This window comes from Macrobrachium rosenbergii, chromosome 8, assembly GCF_040412425.1.
Source record: "Macrobrachium rosenbergii isolate ZJJX-2024 chromosome 8, ASM4041242v1, whole genome shotgun sequence".
NCBI classification, from domain to species: domain Eukaryota; kingdom Metazoa; phylum Arthropoda; class Malacostraca; order Decapoda; family Palaemonidae; genus Macrobrachium; species Macrobrachium rosenbergii.
In genome coordinates, this window is record NC_089748.1 from 69,597,770 (window position 1) to 69,621,649 (window position 23,880).

The following is a 23,880-nucleotide window of genomic DNA, read 5'->3' on the forward strand; positions in this document are numbered from 1 at the left end:
AGGAATTTGAAGTGGCGTACCACCTGGTACACCACGAAGAGTTCCCTGTTGAAGGTGCTGTAACGGGACTTGGTGGGGCTGAGTTTTCTGCTAAAGAAGGCAATAGGCTGAGGGGCTCCGTTGACGACTTGCTCCAGGACGGCCCCGCAGGAGACGCTGTCAGCTGGAGGGGAGCACTGGGGTCCTGGTGGGCCAAAGCTGTTGCCTGGGGGAGGGCGGCCTTCGTCAGGGAGAAGGCTCTTTGCTGGTCGGGGCCCCACTCCAAGGCCTTCGGACGGCCCTTGAGGATCTCCGTCAGGGGGGCCATGGTGTGCACGATCCCCGAGATGAATCTCCTGTAGTAGTTGACCATTCCGAGGAATTCTTGTACAGCGCTGACGGAGGTAGGGGTGGGGAACCTGATGACGGTCTCTACTTTCGATAAAACTGGGCAGACGCCTCCTGGGGATATCTCGTGGCCCAGGAATTCCACCTTATCGACACCGAAGGTGCACGTGTTGAACTTGACGACGAGTCCACTCTCCTGCAGGCGCTGCAAGACCTTCAGGATGTGCCGTAGGTGTTCCCTGTGGGATCTGGAAAAAATTCAGGATATCATCGATGTAGCAGATGCAGAAGTTCAGGTCGCCCAGGATGCTGTCCATCAGTCTCTGAAAGGTTGCCCCTGCGTTCCTCAGGCTGAAGGTGGAGAAGGCGAAGATGTAGGACCCAAAAGACGTGACATTGGCGGCTTTGGTGATGCCCTCTGGAGCTACTGGTACCTGAAAATATGATTTCAAGAGATCTAACTTTGAGAATATTTTGACCCCGTGGAAGGAGGCCGTTAGGTCCTGCATGTTTGGTAGAGGGTAGTGGTAGGGTTCTGTAGCAAGGTTGAGCCGCCTGTAGTCACAGCAGGGTCTCCAGGTGCCGTCTGCTTTCTGTACCATGTGAAGGGGGGAGGCCCATGGGCTGGGAACCTTCTTGCATATGCCCATCCATTCCATCTCGGCAAAGACCTTCTTGGCCTCCTGAAGGCCCTGTGGGGGAAGCCTTCGGAACTTTGCATACGTCGGGGGGGCCCTTGTCTTGATGCGATGATATATCCTGTGTTTGGCAGGGGGCCTGGGCACCTGACAAAGCTCGGGTTTGAACACCTCCGGGAATTCCTTCAGGAGGGAGCCGTACTGGTGGGGAGCGACAGAACAGATTGTGGGCTCCCTGGGGCCTGGCGACAAGGGCAGGGACTGGCAGGACTCGGTGTCCAGCAGGCACTCGCAGCTGACGTCGACTGCCAGTTCGAAGAGGGTGAGGAAGTCTGCACCCAGGAGCAGGGTCCTAACGTCCGTGACGATGAAGTCCTACTCATACCTCCGGCCAAGGATGGAGAATGACAGGAGCCTGGTGCCATAGGAGAGGATGGGGGACCCATTGGCGGCCGTCAGGGAGGCAGCCGGGTCCGGCGGACGTCTGCGGTCCTCTCTGGAAGGCGGGAACGCTGACCGCATGGCCCCAGTGTCGATCAGCATCATCCTGCCGGAAACAGTGTCGCAGACGTAGAAGCCTACTGGTGTGGGGTCCCTGGGTGTTTCGGATGCTGCTGCCATGGCGGCCTGTGAGGGTGGCCGCCGCTTCCCCCATTTTTTGGAGGGGAGGAAAGGCAGGGGGCTTCGCAATTTCGGGCAGCTTTACCGAACGTCTGGTGATAATAGCAAAGCCCAGGCCTTTCCTTCTTCTGCTGGTGGGGTGCCTCCTCCTGTCGACGGCATTGATGCCCTCTGTGGTGGGGTCCTCCGGCTAGAGGCAGTTGATGGGGTGTGCGGGCATGGATGCCCGCTTCGCTGCCCTCGTGGAGTCTGTCAGCTAATGTGCCACTTTGATGAGGTCCTCGACTGGCAGGGTGTATGGCTCTGTGATCTGCCCACCGACCTCTGGGAGTAGCTGCCGCAGGAGGATCTCCCTCGACAGGCTAATCTCTTTGCGCCCGCTGCTGTTGTCAGTCTCGGGGAGGAGGAAGAGGTCCTGGAGGGCATGCCACGTCTCCAAGAGGTTCGTGTCCTGCCAGGGGTGATGGCAAGGTTGAGGCGCTGGCAGCTCTCTCGGAGACCAGCAGGGAGCAGGACTCGACAAGAGTGGCCTTTAACTCCTGGAAGGTGGCAGGGCTCGTCGTTGTCGTCACCCACAGGGTGACCTTCTTGTATATCTCCTCCAGTAGGGCGTTGATGGCGATGTCCGCCTTCAACAGCTCGTCGGTCAGGTCTGCCACCCTGAATTGCCCCTCGACCCTGTAGAGCCAGGACGCTAGGTTCTGATGGGTGAAAGGCGGCAGCTTTGTGGTTGGTCTGCCAGGAGGGCCATGGCATGGGAAGCAGGCACCGGCGTGGAGGAGCGTGTAGGAGGGGGTTGTGTGAGGAAGAGGTCTGCCTCCAAGAAGTTTGCGGTAATTTGTATGTGGGTGGGGATGTCTGTGTCCATGCTCATTCCGCGCTCTCACTTGGAGTGTGAGGGAACACTCGTGTCAATACATGCTTGGGAGCATGATGTGTGGGTCCGCTAATGATGCCGGTGGTTTGCTGACCAGGGTCGGTAACACCTGATCGCTTTGTTAGTGCGCCGTAGTTAGTCCGTTAGGGGCGTGGGTTGGTTCATCGGGCCAATACTAAGTCGCCATTTGGGTCCGTTAATGGCTCCAGGAACCACTCCGGGGGTCACCACTATGAGAGAATTGCGAAATAATGAGCAGGAAGACAAGTACTGCTGGTTTATTGATGAAGCGACCCCTTATAAAGCGGCGTGCGGACGTCTACATATACACAGAGACCGCGAGTACAAAAATTTCCAAGTGACCTGAGGTCAAACTATTTCTCTACACAAAACAGGACAGGTACATATAGAAAACATGATGATTAACAATGGCTGGTTGGACATAAAAATACTCTGACACATATACGTGGTACAAGGGCAAATGAACAGGTAATAAATATACAATTCACAATAATGATAATAAGACTGTGTGCGTGCGCCCTTAGGTTGCCTGTGAGGGTACCACAGAAAATGGGATGTTCATCATAGAGAACCTGTTGAGCAGGGACTTTACAAACTAAACACAGCGTACCCAAAAAGGGCACGTTTTGGCACTTCATTCGACCTCTCGAACAAGTCGGCACCATTAACGGACTCAATACGGCGCATTTTCCCGCGTTTTGGTGCATGAGCAGTCAAGATGTCAGAAGCAGAGCCTCAATGCAAACCCGCAAGCATCGTCTGCAGGCCGCTCTCACCAACAAAGTCAGACACGGTCAAACTTTCCCCGTTCTTGCGCCAAAACACGGCATCATGGTTCCGGAGGGCAGACGCGCATTTTTGCACGGCGCGCATCTCAGACGATGCTACAAAATCAGACGATGTCATGACGGCCCTCCCAAAAGAAGTATTCAATAGAATCTCTCCCTGGCTAGACGCACAACCAGACAAAGTCACATACACAGACTTAAAATACAAACTGCTGAATTCCTACTCCATGCCCATGTTCGAGAGGGCACAGCGTGCATTCGACCTGTTATCCTAGCCCCTCAGAGATGCATCACCCAGGGAAGCCTGGAACCAGCTGCAGGGGTTAGTAACACTCCCAGGTCGTGACAAGAACGGGAGGAAGAGAACAACTGACCTGACAAAAGCAATCTTCCTTCGGCACCTTCCGCAGGAAGTTCGGCGCCAGATAAGGGATGCAGAGAACTTGGACATGGATGCCTGTCAGAGGAAGACGGCGACGACGACAGAGATATCAACGCCGTTTATAAGAAGAGACCGCCATTCAGAGAGCACAAGACATGGCCAAACCCGACTTGGTGTTTCTACCATAGAAAGTTTGGGACCAACGCCAGAACCTGCAGGCCTCCGTGTTCTTTCACAAAAAAATGACAAAGGCGGCCACAAATAAGAGCTGTGGCCGTGAAACCCAACTCCCCCCGCCCAGTGGGGTTTTTCATCACAGACAAGAACTCCTAGTGCCGCCTGAGTATTTGTAAGGGCGACAAATCGCGCCTCTCTTTCCTTGTGTTTCTCCTTTCAGATGTACATTAATCACGTCACGTATTTTACCTGTCTTTATTTCAGATTCTTTGTGTACCTCATCTTATGCATCATTGTACGGCCTTTCTGCCGATATGTATATCTACCTTTTATATGTCGTGTAACAAATGTACGTATTTTTATGCTTGCTAAAAAACACAAATCGTGTATGGACGCAGCTGGGGCCTCGGGTCACCCACTACCTTTCCGTCCGCTTTTTGTCTTATAAACACCTGTCGAGAATAATAAAGGCTTTACAGGCTGCTCTAGGAGCGAGAGCCTGTGCTGGCACAAGGCCAGCTAAATCTGAAACAACAACATAATAAAGGATCAGTCTTTCATTTCTGACTTTTCTTGAAGCCTCACACATTCAGTACTAAATAATTTCTTTAAATTTTTGCCCTGAAATACCCTGAACAGTACTTAAATTGAAAATGTAACAAAACGAAGTTGTAATATATGAATATGGATGGAAATTTGACGCTCTAATTTTGACATACTCTATATTCTGCTTGTAATTTATTTTTCTTAATGTGAAGGATCAGTAAACTAATTACAGCAAAAAAACTAAGATTTTACTAAATGCACCCCTTCTAATTAAAAGTGCAGCCTTAATTACTCATTCATCTGAATTTTCATTGTTTCAATTTTGCTTCGATTAATAATCCGTAATAGTCTTCCTACATGAACTTACTTTCTTGCATTTCTCAACGGTTGTCATGATTTGGATTATATCTGCTGTACTGCGCAATTATCCAGCAGCAGCTTAACTTTCAATGCATTTTGAAATTTTTCCTTCAGCTACATTTTTCATTGCATAATCTCACTGAAGAACAGTGAAGAACTGCGGATTCGATCTCGAAGGTCTGCGAGACTTCACCGACCATTTTCAAAAAGAATTGCTTCTCCTGCAGGTCTTTGTTAATTATTATTCTTTCAAGACACGCTGCACGAAATATGTAAATTCTTATCAAGGGAGACAACACCATTCACCTTTTGGTTTCGCTGCACTTCCCATCGCGGTGGTCTCAGATTCAAGCCTTGCGCATGGCTTGATGAGGTTTCTCTGGCAAAGAGACTTTACTGCCTCTGTGATCTAGGGATGGAGGATTTTGGAAAGGCCATAGGTCTATCTGCTGAGTCATCAACAGCCACTGCTTGGTTCTTACTGGTCCTAGCTTGAGATAGAAGTCCTGGACGCCAATCAAATGTGTTCATGTGCAGTAGCTAAGACTCTGTGCGACTGTATAGTGGCATGTCTATTTCCTTTGCCACTTAAGAGCAACCTTTAATGCAACTGTATAGTGGCATGTCTATTTCCTTTGCCACTTAAGAGTAACCTTTAAACAGTCCTAATTTTACATATATATCATACATACATACATACATATACATACATACACATACACACACACACACATATACACACACATATATATATATATTCTATTTAACGTATATATATATATCCCATATTTTGTATATATATATATATATATATATTTATAAGGACTATATATATATTATATATACCTGTGGTCTATATATATATATATATATGATATATATATATATATATATATATATCATACCCATATATATATATATATATATATATATATATATATATATATATATATATATATATATATATATATATATATATATATATATATATATATATATATATATATATATATATATATATATATATATATATATATATATATATATATATATATATATATATATATATGCTGCCATGCAGCGTTGGAGGCGAAGATGAAAATCATGGTCATGGGGAATAGAAAGAATTGCTAACCTACCCCATCCCTAGTAGATACCTTGTCACTAACAGGATTGCCTTTAATAATATCAGTAGGGCAACCTGTTACCCACGTGTCCTGGGTAATCAGGGTCACAAAAGGCCTCAGCCACAAGGGCCCCACGATTCTCCCACCGCCCGCAGAGATCACAATTGCCATTAACTGGCTGGGATCCAAAAGGTCATTAGATACAGGAGCCTCTATGGCACTGAGGACCACACTAATTGTGGCATGCTGGTCTTATTGGTGACCTTATTAACATAGCTGGGCCCCGGTTCTCTTCTGTTTCTAGAGCCAGGTGATGCAGATGAAAAGTTTATATTCTTTTGTTTCTCCTTCTTGATCACCCTCCTTTAGGTTCGAAGATTATGTCTGCAATATTTATACCAAAATTAGCAAGAACCTTTCCACTCCCTCTCGTGCTTTACAAAAGACTGAAACATGTTAGGAAATGATTTCTTAGCAAACAAAAATTTTCTGCCAGGAAGGATGCAATGAAAAATTCTTTATCAAAACAGTTATCGAGCATATCATACCTGCATCAAATCACAACTTGATTTTGTCAAGATATCCTTTGTAATAAGAGAAACAAACCATATTCAAACACAACTACAATTGGAAAGTAATGGTTCTCTTAGATGAAATGTTTGCCCGTATTCAAACTCTGCTCAGCCCCAGTGCTCGAGTTAACAAGTTTATTATGCCCCTGCAGCCACCGCACGGTTGTTGTATGATGATGCTGATTATTTGCATTATGCATCTTGGATGGTTACATTTATATTTAGGAACAATAACATGCTTTTACATTAATTTCATTCACCTCTATCATTAATATTATCATAACTTAGAGATAAGATGAGTTTAAGTTATAACAAAAAAGATCAAAGTAGCTGTAACAAACGAAAAACATCTTTAAAGAATTAGCAAAGAGACTCGAAAGCACAGACACCTAGTCATCTTTTTAGAGCAAAAAAGACAACACTCTTTCAAATATCGAACATTTAATGAAAACTGACAGCTTCTGAACCCATGTTATTTTTACACTGTGTCGAAACAGAAGTTACTGTCACTCAGCGACAAAGTACAAGTCATCTTGGGGCCCATTTGTTAAAGCCCTTGGCGGTATTAACTGTCAAAGACTAGGTCTACGTTGCCGGTAACCGTCCTTACTCTCGGGTTTGTTATGAGGTTCTCAAATGATGGAGGTCTCAGACACGCGTGAATGACCTTAATGAACACCCAGAAGAATCGAAATGCACGCTTATCTGTTTTAAACATCAAGGCCACCGCTGCAACTTTTTATTATTATTAATTTTAGTACTTGTAACTTTACCTGATCTGACGAAGGACTTCAACAGAATTGCATTTTTATGTGCGTATAAAAAAGCATGAGCCGCCACCTGGCTCATATTAGCACTAAAAATGGAAGAAAGGGCTTGAGAGAGAGAGAGAGAGAGAGAGAGAGAGAGAGAGAGAGAGAGAGAGAGAGAGAGAGAGAGAGAGAGAGAGAGAGAGAGCTTATTCCCAACAGGAGGTGATATATCTGTCTTTAAAAGTGAAGAGGTTTTCTGAATCAGTAATGAAACATGGGAGAGAGTTCCATAAATCAGAATGCAATACGAATAGAATATGAAATAACCGATAATGACTGAAGACAAGTCACTTGACAGACCCTGCGTTAAGCAGGATGCCCAGGGAATGTACATTTATTCCGAATGCGTAAAAAAAACGAATAAAAAAGCTGCAATAATTATTCACAAATTCACCTTGAACATGGAGGACAGCTGTACCTGCAACGTATTGCTGGCAACGTCTGTGAACTTTAATTTTTTCAGATGAAGCATCCGAGATGGGCGAAGCTGCCGTAATCAGGTGAAACGATTTACGAAGCTCAAGGGAAAGTAGAAAGTTCCATATATCTGGAAATGAATGGTATGAAAACTGCCCACACCGGTCGACTTTAAAAGTCGAGACTTCAGCACTGTATATGCGGCAATGAGAGAAATGGCGTGTCGTACATCAAAAAGAAACGCGAAAGCAACTGGGAGAAATCTTTTGAATAGTGAGAGGTCTTGAGTTTTGACAGACTTCCCTTCTCGCAAGAGGGCTGTAACAAGAATAGATGACCACTGTAATCTAATTTTCAGAGGTAATCTCCCTCAGGTAAGCAGTGCCTCGCGAGAAAACCTGAGGCCTACGATAGAGAGAAAAGAAATCTCCGCTGAAACGTACATTTATATAGATGCACAGCTGTGGTTTACAAATCTAAGTTACTCGTTGGATGTTAAGATACCAAGTATACAGCCACCGATGAAAAAATAAAAGTGTTGAAAAATTCGCTGGTTGTCAGGGGATAGAAATATCAGATTCACGCTACGAAACGAGTCTACGTAAGAGCAGAAATAATAAATCAAAATAAGTTTTTTGATTACTGAAAAATGGGTCCCTTGGTTTCAACTACGGTGACGGTTTGGGGAAAAGAAACTAACTGGACAAACAAGACTATACACTAGGGGAAATAAATAAAATAAAGGAAAGGAAAGGGAAAATATATTTTTTTTAAATAACAGTAACTTGAAAAGGTACTCCCGGAAGTTTCTGAGCTATGAATATTTCAGAGGAGGGAAACTTCACCACCACCACCACTTGCTTCCAGTATCAGTAGCTTTTTTTCTATATTCACATATTTTTATATTCACATATTCTGGAGAATATAAACTATCATCGAAAAAGCTAAGGTTTAATTCAAAAGATATTTTATTTCTGTGAAGCAGAAATAAAATATCTTTTGAATTAAACCATAGCTTTTTCGATGATAGTTTATATTCTCCAGAAAATTACACACTCGTTCTCTCTCTCTCTTTATTGTATATATTTATCACAAACATTAAGCTAAAAACGTCGTTGAATTACGTGAATTTTATATTAAAAGACATTTGGAGCTTAACGTATGAATATAAAAATGCCCAACTGTATATATATATATATATATATATATATATATATATATATATATATATATGTGTGTATATATATATATATATATATATATACATATGCATATATATGTACATGCATATATATATATATATACATAAATATATATATATATATATATATGTGTATACATATACATATGTATATATACATGCACATATATATATATATGTATATATACATATGTATATATAAAATATATATATATATATATATATATATATATATATGTATATTATACATATACATACATATATTTAAATGGGCGCGGGGAGTTCGTGCGAAAAAGTGAAGAAAGTTATCGCTGAGTCATTTATCTCTCATCTGCTGAATCACGGAACCCCTGCACTTAAAAAGCCGACATTGTATTTTTGGATAAACTCTGACTCAGAGGTAACTGTTGAGCATATGAAAATATGCGCCAACTAGTTTTTATCAAGTTCTGCCGCTCTTTAGTGCCAGGCTAACCTTTATATACACAGCAGGGGTAAATTAGGTTTTAAAATAATGTCAAGGCTTAAAAATAGCGAGATGTTCTCCAATAAATTTCTCAGATAAAGCCAGCGGAGCGATAACCAACAAAACGAAAAGCGCTTCGTACATCTGTATTTTCTGTTCAGCGAGGGCCGTGCTTCTTGCTTCAAAACATTAAACAATTCACTTCGTTAGTATACATGCATGCATACGTACAAACAACACACACACACACACACACACACACACACACACATATATATATATATATATATATATATATATATATATATATATATATATATATATATAGATATAGAGAGAGAGAGAGAGAGAGAGAGAGAGAGAGAGAGAGAGAGGGTATGTGTGTGTATACATAGAAGATAGTTTTCATGCTTTAGAAAGAATCTGACAGAACAAACCAACTCTTCCCCCTGAATGAGGTATGGCTTTGGCCCATTTTTCCAGCACTGCCGTTTGCTTGCACGTCCCTGAGTTCACCGACTGTGCGCGGAAATCAGCGGGGACGGGGAATGCGCCTGACACGGCATGAAAAGCCCTCAGCTGCCAGGCAAACTCTGCTCTCCTCAGCAGGCGTATCTTATGTACGAATTTAAAATAAAGGACAGTGAGGCTTGCGTATTCTTAAGGGCAATTTGGCACCACTCCAGAGCGAAGGAACAAATAAATGGTGAAGATTTTAAAGCTCTGCATTTGCGAGTAAGCGCATAGCAGTAGGATAGAAAGAGAGCGAGAGAGAGGGAAAGAGAGAGAGGGCGACTTCGCGGTGGAGAGAGAGAGAGAGAGGGAGAGAGAGACCCCAGTAGCAGTACGACGTCGACGACACGCATCAGCAGCTCGGCAGTGTGGAGCCAGCAGTGTCCTAAGCAGGAGTGCGGCAACATTGCGGTGTAACGTTACTTACGGTGGGTTCATGTGATGTCACGGGTCACGATAAGGTAACCATGTGTCAAGGAACCGGTTGTAAGATGCGGCCCTGGATTTCGTGGGTTCGTCTGCCATAGTGGCCCCAGTGCCTTGAAGACAGCCAGGTAAGACACAAATAATAATAACACTATAGGATAATTCTTCCAGATATTTCCTCCTGATTAGAAGTAGTAGAGTAGTGACCCTGATAGCATGTAGACGAGGGGGACCGTGATTCGACAAGGGATGTCAAGTCCCCTCGTGTGCTGACTGATAACTGTAGCAGATAAGACAAGGCAGTGATCGAAGGCTCGGGTCTGTGGGACCGTGGGATCTCGCCTTAATTCGCTCATATTGCGAATAGTGCGATTCGAATTGCAAAAATAAAACAAACCGAGTTCAAACCGATGAGATGGCACAGCTCTGTCATTTCACAGAAATGTCACGACGTGATGTGATTTTTTTTAATACCAAGACTATTACCTGTTGCTATGTTACATAAAAATGCAGAGAGCTGTGACTGATGGGCACTCGACATTAGCGTGTATTGAACTTTCTTATCTAATGGATGTCCTATGCATATAGGCACACATACTTACGAACATATTAGCACATAAATGTCAGGTAAAACATAGTAGGCCTGATACAAATTCAATCACATGCGCTTACAAAAAATGGTATATAATTATAAATATATGAAAATATGTTTGTGTGCGCAATACAGTATATTACATAAACGTACCTACCAACAAGGAATTTTTGGCGTATAAAACTAGTATAAGGACTTAAGGCGTTATTTTAATATCTTATTCATTTTCTTCGGGGCGAATCTTAATGCTTTAAGTACTTTAACAATTGTCGCCGTAATATTTGTTTATATATATATATATATATATATATATATATATATATATATATATATATATATATATATATATATATATATATATATATATATATATATATATATATATACACACATACACACACACACACACACACACACACACACACACATATATATATATATATATGCATGTATATATGCATGTACATATCTGTCTGTCGACCTCTGCAGTGAATTATGCACTAAGTAGTCAGTCAAATGTGGTGAGTTGCAGTCAGAATGGTATAGAGCTTGGCTAGGTCATGCAATCTCATCCTGAAAGATTGCTGACAACCAGAAAATTAAATAAAAATATATGTATATATACATATATATACATATGTATGTGTATATATATATATATATATATATATATATGTGTATATATATATATATATATATATATATATATATATATATATATATATATATATATATATATATATATATATATAGTGAAATAAAACAAAATACGCTTATACACCTTCCGCGTCTGGGTCTGCACCATGGTGGATTCAAGTTTCCAGGCATGCTGGTTCAAGCCTTCACGGCATGGGTGCCACCCGCTGCCCTCCCCCCACCCCCTCCCCCCACATCCTCACCTCTGACGTAAAACCTGCCGTCGAGTCTTCAGGTGTGCTTCCCCCTGTATGAGGAAGCGAAAGCGGGGGCCTTGCAGCTTCATCTCTTTCACTGTTTGCAGGTGAACGAAGGTCTCCCATTTTCTGTATCCTAAAGGGGAGTTTTTTTTCACTTGCAGTTGTAAGAGATGATGTTGACAAGTTTCTCCTTCACTCTAGTTTACCTCTTCTCCCCTTACAAGGAAATGAGAGAGGAGTATCATTGCTTGAACTGGCACACACTTAAACTAGATTCCACACACACAGACACCTATATAGATAGATAGATAGATAGATAGACAGATAGATATATGGGCTCAGAGGAAGCTTACGATAAAGTCCATTGAGAACCAGTGTGGAGCGTGTTGAGGATGGGTGGTAAAGAAAGTAAGTTGTTGAGAGTAATTAAATGCCTTTATGGCGCAATTAAGGCCTGTATTAGAATTTGTGGAAGGGAAGTGACTAATTTACTGTAAAAGTAGAGACATGACTGTGTTATCTTCTTGCCTGTTTAATCTCTTGAAGGATAGAGTGATGCAGACGTCAAAGAAAGGACAGCAGGCGTAGGTGCAGTTTTTATGGAATTAAAAAATGGGTCTGAATAGATTATGGAAAGGCTGGTGCTTTCAGATGTGCTGATTGGGAATGTTAACAAAAACTGCAGAAATTAAGGAAAGAGTTTTCATGTGTCTGCAGAACAACTTTGAGGTAACGTGAACAAAAGCAAGGTTATCAGTGTAAACGGAATAAATGGAGCAATGAATGCTAATATGGATAGTAGGAATGAATGGAGCAGATTCATAAAGTAGGAATGAATGGAGCAGTTTCATATAAGTATTCAGGAGTAAATAAATCGGATGAAGTGGGTCACAAATTGTGTGAAACAAAGAAGGCAAGTGGATAAATTATGTTCAAAAGATGGGGAAAACTTTAAGCGTCTAAGGAAGCCAAGTTAGGAATACACGAAGGAATTATCGAGACAACTGTCTCATTCAAGTGAATTATGGATGTTGAACACGGATGAAAATAGGACTGTAGCATTTGGGATGAACTGTTTGCACAGCATATGTGGCTGAAGAACTGAAAGGGAGAACTGTGGTAAAACAGTTAGTGTAGGTGAAAGGATGGATCACAATGTTTTGAGATGTCCCAGCAATAGGAAAAGAAAGATGGAGGATGACAAATTGGCGAAAGAAAGTTCAGTTTGGAAGTGTTAAGAAGAAAAAAGGAGAAAAAAGAAAGCTTTACAAAGTGCCGGAAAGACGGTGTTAAAGAGGTGTTTTGTACGAACGGCCTCAACATCCGGAAAGAAAGAGTGCGTGAGAAGCAGAGATGAATGGTGCAGTGTGTGTAGGAGGGTTTCACGAGCTAATGATGGGGTCGTTGTGTAGGTGTCTGAATAGTAAATGTTCTAGAATTTTTCTGTGTAGGAGGTTTATTCATGATTCGGTGGTCAATGTATCAGTGTAGTAGTAACCTCCGTATCTTGTCTAATCTTGGAAGCCACCCCCTGTAAGAGGGAAATTGCATAATGAAGAGTATATGTATACACATATATATTATATATGTATGTATGTATATTTGTGTATGTATGCGTGGTTTTTGTTTGCGTTTATGTATGTGTGCATTTTCACATCTCGGTCCTGTGTGTAAATCAGCGCCCACATGCTGAAAGATTATATTGTATTATTTTTCTACCAAGAGTATGTTAGCAATATAATGATGTGACAGGATTTATAGAAATCGATAGTCAAATTCAAGTTTGGAAACGAGACATAGGTCTTAGCTGAAACTCAGGGCTGTAGTGTTTGTATGCATTCAAGTATTTAGGCCTATGTGTGTAGGCTACGTTCAAATATATTAATTTCTTTCAGGCAAACATGTAATAAAAATTGACATTTCTTTTATTTATTGGTATCTATGTGAGGGATCTTAATGAAAATTTGGGAGATAAAATTTAGAGCATATGACTGAATTAACAGAGGCAAAATGCTTTGATCAAACGTGGTATAGAAAAATTAAGTCGTCAAATGCTCACACAAAGATGTAGAGCCAAACGTTATAGAATTGTTGATATGATGAGTAAGACGGTTTTAAGGTGGTATGGGCATGTAGAGAAAAGGAGTGGATGTTGAGGATAAAAGCTGGTTGCTAAGAGGAGGAGGACAAAAGAAGAGACTAGTGGGTGGATTAGCAACAGGTGTTAGTAGTCACCTTTAGCTCTACCAACTTCGTAAGGCATGTTGCTAATCAAGTATATATATGAGGAACACGTGTAATTGTTTTCAAACCTTTGACGTTATTGGAAGCTGCTTGTTCTCCGATTCAGTGGATTGAAAATGAAGTAGGATGCTCTTTTCTGCTCGTGAATAGCATTTAGAAGGAAAATATTCAACTTATGTGGATGAATTTCATTAACCCTAACCTTGTACTTGTATGTAGTTAGAATTATTGATAATCAGGACTCACAGGTTTCAACATTTTATTTTTCATTTCACCTTCTAATCGTATGAAGAAGCTGAACTCTGTTTGCATTATCAATTTTCCTTTTTTTCTTAGTGATATTCTTTGTTCAACACACACACACACTTTCGTGAGTGTACAGTATGTATACCAGTATGTGTATTTACATTCATATTCATTTCTACAGACACATACTTAAACCTATGTGCATGCAATTCACGTACCTGAAAGCACTAATCGTGCGGCCGACATTTTTGCTTGCCTTTTTCTCTCTGCAGAAAAGATAATCATTGCTAACCTCGCGTTGCACCAGTCTGAGCAACATGACTGGAAATTCCATTTTCTTCGTGTTTCATTTCACAGGGATTACTGTCATATCTCTCCATACTGGATTTACTCTTTTTTTTACTTAGTATATTTTCGGCATTTCTTAATTTAAGATATCTCCAGAACAAAATTAATAGTGCACTCACACAATAAATCTTCGTTTACACTTGATGTCTCCCAGCCTAGGGTAGACTCTCAACATTGGCCGATATATATATATATATATATATATATATATATATATATATATATATATATATATATATATATATATATATATATATATATATATACATGTGTGTATGTACGTTTGTTTTGAAGAAATTATACTGCCTAGAGTCGAAACTTGCCCTCTGACTGCTTACAGTAATTATTAACAATAATTTTACAGAATGACTGCATAGCTCACATGTTCCATAGCAACACATTTATATATATATGTATGTATATATATTTATATATATATATATATATATATATATATATATATATATATATATATATATATATATATATATATATATATATATCAGAATCGAAGAGCTTTCGTATGGGCAGCTAATACTTAAGTAAAAAAAGAAAAATGATTTGTCTCAAAATATGAAATGCTGAAACCTACTTCAAATAACGATTTAGTGATTGATTCTTACCTTAATGAACCGTGAAAGATTAATTTCTTTTATGATGATTACATTAAAGGACTAATCTTTTTTATGAGAAACTGATAGGTGATGCTAAAATGATGAAAAACAAGCCTAACAAAGGCAAAAAGGTACGAGAAAGGCACACACACAGAGAGCCAAAATCACGAAAACAGCTAAAATCTTGAACTGCAGGCAGTGCATTCCCCCATCATGACCTAATTTTTTCCTTTTGAAAACGCGTGTCTAATCAGGCTCGTTCTATTAGAGTGTGATCTGTAGGACCCTTGAGAACGCGCTCTAACCCAAACTCTTGTACACGCTCTGCAAGCACGAGAGATTCGTTCCTGGGAAAGCACTGCACGTTCGAGTTCTACAACGCCAAGGTGAGAGATGGAAAACAAAGGAAGCAGTGATTAATATTCATCAAATAGTTATGGAGATGAGGAGGCTTCTGGAGACATAGCACTGCATACTGATTAAATTTCTTATTGGGGAAACAACTCCACAGTTATGTTTAAGTACATATATTTAAAAATAAATCTGTAGTGAGAGCTTTCGGGAATCTGTTCGATTTCCCTTTTCAGTTAAGAAGGGGAATCGGACAGGATTCACGAAAGCTCTCTGTAGTGATTTATTTTTATATATATTTACCCAGACATAACTGTGGATTTGTTTCTACGTTTCAAGACTTATGCTACTATGAGTAATTTTTAAAGTTCTTGTTGTTATATTGAACAACAGTAATAAGATCTATGCAAATATCAATACGATCATTTTCTCACAATACGAGATGGGCGTGTACTTACTAATGTTAGAGATTTTCTTTCTTAATATATATAATATATATATATATATATATATATATATATATATATATATATATATATATATATATATGTGTGTGTGTGTGTGTGTGTGTGTGTGTGTGTGTGTGTGCATACATACAGACACACACACGTATATATGTGTGTGTGTTCTTTTCATGCTTCCAAATACACGCTCACTGCGCACGATAAGTTTTCACAATTGGAATCTTACTGGAAATCAAGAAGAGCAGAGGCTTGTTTAAATAATTTTTTTAAAACTCCACATGATTTCAGCATAATAAAAAATAAAAACTGAAACCTAAACTATAACAGACTCTTCTGGTGTAGCAGAGGAGACCTTAAAAAGTCCGTGGTTGTAGCTTTAACGTGTTTTAGATGTGTAAAATACACTGTAGCTTCTAGCCAAGAGATATATAAGGAATATTTACAACTGCTGAGAGGAAATGGAAGGTATTAAAGAAAAAGAATGTGACTTACTATCTCCTTTTATCACTGCCATTTTACGCGTCCGTGCAGAAGATGCCAATCTCAGGTGTCAGAGGTGAATGCACCGTACCAATATTTTGAAAAGAATGGCTTCCAAAATTAGAGTGGGCAACCCCGCGGCAGCTCGGGAATGCTGATTAGTCTGCTCGGAATAGACGTAATGTCCTTAACCTTCATCCTGTGCCACAGGATGTAGGAAGCAAGGGTTGACCGCCCCAGGAAATCTGTTAAGGATTCGCCAGGTGAGGTAATTGGCGCGCGCTCGCAACCGTCAGCACTTCACTTCGCTTCTCCCCTCCGTAGTCACGTTCGTCGGGTCCGCGCACCGATCAGCCGTTTCTTCTTCTTCTTCTTCGTCGTCGTCGTAGTTTGCTATTCCTCAGAGATACTGTACACGATTTATTCTTTAATTTCATCGATATTATTGTCATTTCGTCTGTTCCTTTTATTCTTGCTTTTAACATCATGATACACCTCCTTCCATCTATTCGCTCCTGAAATCATCTTTATTCTCTTTTTGCTCTCTTTCCCCTTCAGATTCTTCAGTGCAGTCGTTCCAGTTGCCTTCATGTTCCTCAACTGGAACTGCTAAATCTGTTGCCAGTTTCACAGTTAAGGTAACTGGCTTAATACACATTACATGAATGAAGGGGTGGTACGCGTAGGTGCCCATGAAATGTTAAAAAGTCTGCCCTTTGATGCACAATGTCTTTTGGAGTTAATTATGCTTCTTGGTAGATGTATGTGGATTATTTGTCCGTTTAAAGATTTTATTTAATGAGTATTGTTGATTTTTCTCAGTAGTTGTGAGTTATTTCTTTCTTTATTAGTCTCCTTCGCCTCCTTTGACAGTGGAACTGGCTTCCGTCAACACTTGTCTGTACTCAACTTTCAAGTTGTCTTTGCCGTTTACAATGTTTCAGATACCTACGAGGATGAGAATATTATTGCTATTGTTGTTGATGTGTTGAGTGTCATCGTCGTTTTAGTTGTTGTTATTGTAGATGTGGTTCCAAGAAAATTTTATGCTTTTTTATTTGTTGGTGCTAAGGGCTAGCTTATCTCTTGATTTATTGCTTTATGTAAATGTAAATATATAAATATATATATATATATATATATATATATATATATATATATATATATATATATACATATATATATATATATATATATATATATATATATATATATATATATATATATATATATATACTAAATCAAAGGAATAAAAAAAGTGAAAATTAAGACGAGAGACTTTCTTTAGAAATAGGAAACAAAGTATAGGAAAATACGTTGGTGAAAGACAAGTTTTTCAGAGAAATTCAACCAGTAAAATTTTATTAGGATTTATTAATATATGCAAAGGAATTTTGGGACAAAAATAAAGGTTATGAGCCCTGCATAACATTTACGGTTCAAGAGCAACTGAGTGGATAAGAGGGCAGTAAAGATATAAGAAAGAATATTTATGAATATTCTGTTTTCCTTAAATGGTTACATATGTATGTATGTATGTATGTATGTATGTATGTGTATATATATACACATACATACATACATACATATACATATACCATTTAAGGAAAACAGAATATTCATAAATATTCTTTCTTATATCTTTACTGCCCTCTTATCCACTCAGTTGCGCTTGAACCGTAAATGTTATGCAGGGCTCATAACCTTTATTTTTGTCCCAAAATTCCTTTGCATATATTAATAAATCCTAATAAAATTTTACTGGTTGAATTTCTCGGAAAAACTTGTCTTCTCACTAACGTATTTTCCCTATACTTTGTTTCCTATTTCTAAAGAAAGTCTCTCGACTTAATTTTCACTTTTTTTTTTATTCCTTTGGACGGTGAATTTGTTTAAAGCTATATAGACCGTCGATCAAGGAAGGAACTACCATCTATTGCTGCGCTGTAAGAAACTGCATAATCAAAACAACTTGTAATATTGCTGTGTTTCTCATTTACGAATTGCAAATGGGCAATTATTGCTCTTTCACGCACAGCGTGATTGGCCATACTTGTTCAACGCCACGCCACTTGACAAAAATTAATCAATCAATCTCCCATACACAGTTGTCAGCTGCCATTGCTAGGTGACATTTTTAGCAACCATCATTTTCAAGTGGAAACCTTTTATGGAAATTACACTTTTTCCCTATTTTTAGCTTCCTCTTTCGACACAAAGTAGCCATTTCAGATGTTTTGTCATTTTAATGTTTCATACCTAACTGTAAATTGTAATACTTTTTCATTCTTTTTGATATATTAATTGTCTCTTGGGTTTTCCCACACTTCTCTTCGTGAATGAACAAATACATTGAAGTCGTTCCAGCGATTAACCAGGACTCGACAATCCAGGGTATGGGGTCATCAATGGTTATTACTGTTATTTTTCCAAGAGAGCTTTCCTGCAATTTTGGATATTTTCTCAGATGATGGAGTGCAAGACTATTCAACTGCCATTCTTCCTACCAAACCAATTCCTCCCCAAGAGAGCAATCTCGCAAGGGATGATTGCTGGAATTACATGTAAACGAGGAGGTTCGCCATGCATGTTGGGTCCATTGTTATAAAAATGCCAAGCAGGAAGGAGAAAGTACCGGCAGAGGTGTCCCAAATTATATGTATGCCGAAATCTTTACCTCAGGTCGAAAAACATAAGTGGCCCTCAGTAGGAAAGGTTGAGGTTAAGCCATGTAGAGCGGCGTTATGGCTGCCATTTATTTACACCCGGGTAAATTGCGAGAATTTGGAGTCTATGATCACAGCGATTTGAACAATTATCCGGGGACGCGTCACTGTTTGAACTTTAAACCCCACTCGCTCATATTTCAAGCCTCGCCTATTGTTGTCCGCCATTCGTCTTTGACTCGAGTGACTCGCCGTTGCTTTGTGGCTGCAGAGGGAACAAAGGGACACTCAGGCATTTCAATGGAAAGACAATTTCTGTTTTTTTTTTTTTTTTTGACCTTTCAAAAGGACGTGAATCTTTAAACCCTCTTCCACTTGACTGGAAGCTGGCATGCTTGATGAAATTTCAATACTTGTGATGTGGGCATTGAATAAAATCTTACAATTTTGTCAATTTAGCCACGAGGGAAAAAATTAGTTAGAAATATTAAAGGGACAGGAATTCCTGTTTCGAGGATAACAAAATAAAATAAGCCTTCACGTTCAGCCAAAAGTTTAATTAGGTTCAGGCTATACTCTCTCTCTCTCTCTCTCTCTCTCTCTCTCTCTCTCTCTCTCTCTCTCTCTCTCTCTCTCTCTACTGTTAATTTCGCATCCTTCCTTTCCCTTTATGGTTCCTTAACCCGGCTGCCCTCTTTTTCGGTTGGTTAACTTGATTACCTACCAGAAGAGAATATAGGCCTCACAATTTTTTCTGTCATCCATTTAATGCATTTCCTTTTTAATTTCTCTAATTTCTCTACCAGTTTTTAAGGGGCCTCTTTTTTTCTCTCTTTCTGGACGACAAATTCTTGGCTGTCCCTGGTGACCTGCCTATCAACGGAAAAATAAATGTCTCATCTCATCCATTTTCTTTCCTGACAGAATTTCACTTATTTCCTAAATTCTTTCTAACCATACAACGTCTTCATCAGAATAATTATCTCTCTTGCATCTTTCTTCCTGGCATATCTACCCATCTCGATAAATACGTATTGGTTAACTACTCATTTTTGCTAAGGCCAGGTTAGGATATGTTCAGCAGTAGTGATCATCAACACAAACAAGTAAAAAATGCGCCGAAGTTTCCTCGGGCAATCGAGTTTTCTGTACAGCGGCTACCGAAAGTAGATCTATCTTTCGGTGGCCTCGGTAAAATGCTGTATGAGCCGCGGCCCATGAAACTTTAACTACGGCCCGGTAGTGACCTGTCCTGTATCGTTGCCAGAAGTGCGATTATGGCTAACTTTAACCTTACATAAAATAAAAACTACTAAGGTTGGAGGGCTGCAATTTGGTATGTTTGATGATTGGAGGGTGGATGATCAACATAACCAATCTGCAGCCCTCTAGCCTCAGTAGTTTTTAAGATGTGAGAGTGGATAGAAAAAGTGCGGACAGAATAAAATCCGGACGGAGAGACAAAGCCGGCACAACAGCTTTCTTTTACAGAAAACTAAAACGGATCTGTACATTGCGAGATACACGGGTAAATAAAATTTTTTCAGAGTTGAAGTTGTACCTTTCTCGAACTATATAGCGTCATTTTTCGTAACTTACTGTGACATTACCAACAATGAATGGTTCTCCCTGATAATTTAAAGTCATATTTTTGTAGCACTGTGCAATAGTACCAAATTCCTGCTCAGTGGATGCTATTAGTAGGATACGCATTTGCGTGGTGTAGCGTGTTGAATGTGTATTTGGGAAATCTTCTGAGGATGGTATTTCCAAGAAGCCTTAGCAAAGGCCTAGTTTCCTGGATGGAAACTCTTCCATGATGAACAGATATTCATTCTACAGTGGACTGAAAAGTATTCAAATGCACCTTACTCCAAATTCAACATATGGAATAGGAAACTAAAAATGTTTTGCTGATGAATTAATTTTCATGTAACGTTCGCGATGTACGTCGCTGGTAATTACGTTTGGAGGGTTGGGTTCCGTGCCGTTGTTGCCCGCAAACATTGCCGGATGTACTACTTCCGGCGGGTGGCTGCAGGTATAAGCCAGCGGGCAGGTAGACGTCCGGCAGTGGTGGGGGGGGCGGGCGGAGGTGTGGGGAGAGGAAAGGTGATGGAAACTTCAGTGCGTCACTTGCGTCACTAGCTAAGTCAGCATCAGTTGAAAGGCTGCTGTTCAGCAATCAGAAGTAACTTGTAGTAACTTTATAAATTGCACATCCTGTAGGTGACAGACGGCGCTTGGAGATAGATGATGTACTTGCTGATGTGGTTTTGAGGTTAGAAACACAATCCCAGCATCTCCGTCGTGCCTTTGTGGTCGGAAGTAGCGATCGCATATCTGCCATCGGTCCAGCCCTTCCCTTTCCCCTTCCCCACCACTCCTACCCCGACCCCCTCTCCGTCTAACTATTACTAGTAGCAGGCCCCCTTCCACACACCACCCCTCAAGTCTCCCCTTTCCACCCTTAATTCCTGGAAAGTGTATAATCTCCTTTTAAACGATGCAACTCAAGTTTTTGCCCTGAGTTAGTTTTTATGGTGACAGAGGATTTGCCTTTTCTGAAGCATTGAGATTTATGCCGCGTTCATTTTATATTTCCTCCATGAGATCATGATCACCTTCTGATTTATGGTGAGCATGTCATTAATGTTTGTGTGATTCCCCCACACACAATATATATACTAGTATATACTATATATAGTATATGTATATATATATATATATATATATATATATATATATATATATATATATATATGTGTGTGTGTGTGTGTGTGTGTGTGTGTGTGTGTATGTGTGCGTGCTTATGTGTGTGTTACAAAGTAAGACTGTGAAACCAGAGATTTCACGGAATCCCTGAAATTTTCAGGGAATTCGTGAAATCACCAATTCATTTAGGGATATTTGATCCCCGAGGAGCTAGTACTAAACACAGCGAAACTGATTCATCTACACTGTTTCGCCGTGTTTAGTACTATCCCCTCAGGGATCAAATGTTCCTAAGTGAATTGGTGATTTCACGCATTTCCTGAAAACTTAAGGGACTTCGTGAAATCCATGGTTGCACAATCTTACTGTAACACACACACATACACATAGTTACGGACATGCACACGTGTCGGAGAAAGGTAATCATGGGCACATTTACTCTTTTTCACAGGCGGATGCCTTTTGCATCATTTGTGACGTTTGTTGAATCCAGGGCTTGAATCACTCATTCGAAACGACATAATTATCTCTCTCTCTCTCTCTCTCTCTCTCTCTCTCTCTCTCTCTCTCTCTCTCTCTCTCTCTCTATATATATATATATATATATATATATATATATATATATATATATATATATATACAGTATATATAGAGATAGATAATTATGTCGTTTCGAATGAATGATTCAAGCCTGGATTCAACAAACGTCACAAATGACGCCAAAGGCATCCGCCTGTGAAAAGGAGTAAATGTACACATGATTACCTTTCTCCGACACGTGTGCGTACATGTCCGTAGCGCGCGTATGGAGGTGTGGGAGTTGTGCAGTATGTGGGTTGGCAGCACCACGGACACCTTCAGCAAATTTGCATTATCGATTAGGGAAACAGATTGAGCTGAAGAGTTTTATCGAGTATCGATTTCGACGGGGGACACGATCCTACACCGCTAAGAGGGGGAGGCAGAGGGCCGGTTGGGGAATCGGCCGTAAAACCTGGAAATCTTGAAAGACTCCCTCCGCCGAAAATCCCGCCGAAGTTTTTTTTCTCTGGAGAACTTGATGCATAAACGGTCTCCTTGGGAAGGTTGAAGGGCCACATGGCGTCCCGAGTAAGCGTTCTCGGTTTAGCATATGCAAGTCGGTTTTATGCAAAGCGTGTTGCAGTAGTAACAGCGGAGTTTGAGTCATCAACCCGCGGCACCGACAACTTATTTTAGGGAAAAATCGATGACAGGAACTAAGACACAGACGCTACTTCGTTGCCCTTTTTATTTTCCTTTTTTTTTATCAGCGCGAGATGATGATGTAGGGTTTGTTAACTTTACTTCTTTATGGAAGTGAAGTGAGTATGGTGAATGTTAATAAACAAAGTTTCATGCTGATGGTTTGCATAGTAATTTATATGTGACGTCAGATGAATTAAAGGACGGGAAATGTGGAATTACGTAGGATAAGTGGTAAAAAGTTTAGCGTAGGAGAAACGACTGATCAGAATTACTGGGATGGTTTAGTCATGTGGAAAGAATGGGGAACTGAGGGAGGTGACAAGTGTGTAGAGTCGAAATTAATGGGAGAGAGATAAAGAAGAATGAGGAGAACCTTCTATGTAGGTGTATGAAGTAGATATGTTATGGAATATTCTGCACGTGAGTCCATCCGTGGTTCAGGAGTTAAAGTGGGTATGGGTAGCGACCTCTGAGTTGTACTATCTCTAGAGCCAACCACCTTCCAGGAGAAACGGACCATTGTTGAATGAAAATAGGTGAACTTTCTTCATCATTTAAAGTTTATGCATTATACACTAATATGTTGAATTTATCTCTCTCTCTCTCTCTCTCTCTCTCTCTCTCTCTCTCTCTCTCTCTCTCTCTCTCTCTCTCTCTCTGTCAGGTGGCCACTTCAAATACTCCTGCCAAAAAAGGGTGGCTATTCCCTTCCTCGACCATTACCCAATCAAAACGTTAAATGTATATGCGTTGTCTAACCCAGCCA

The 23,880-nt window shown here is 40.3% G+C and overlaps 1 protein-coding gene across 3 annotated transcripts in view; it reads left to right on the plus strand.

The window, feature by feature from the left end:
- Nucleotides 1–10,187: 10,187 nt before the first annotated feature.
- The window catches only part of Nrt (Neurotactin), a 185,100-nt gene continuing 171,407 nt past the window's right edge, over nt 10,188–23,880 (plus strand). For 2 of the 3 annotated variants that reach the window (XM_067107939.1, XM_067107941.1), the window contains exon 1: nt 10,188–10,399. The gene's annotated coding sequence lies outside the window, so the exon portion shown is untranslated. The remainder of the gene's footprint in view (nt 10,400–23,880) is intronic. The other variant, XM_067107940.1, reaches the window with a different exon arrangement.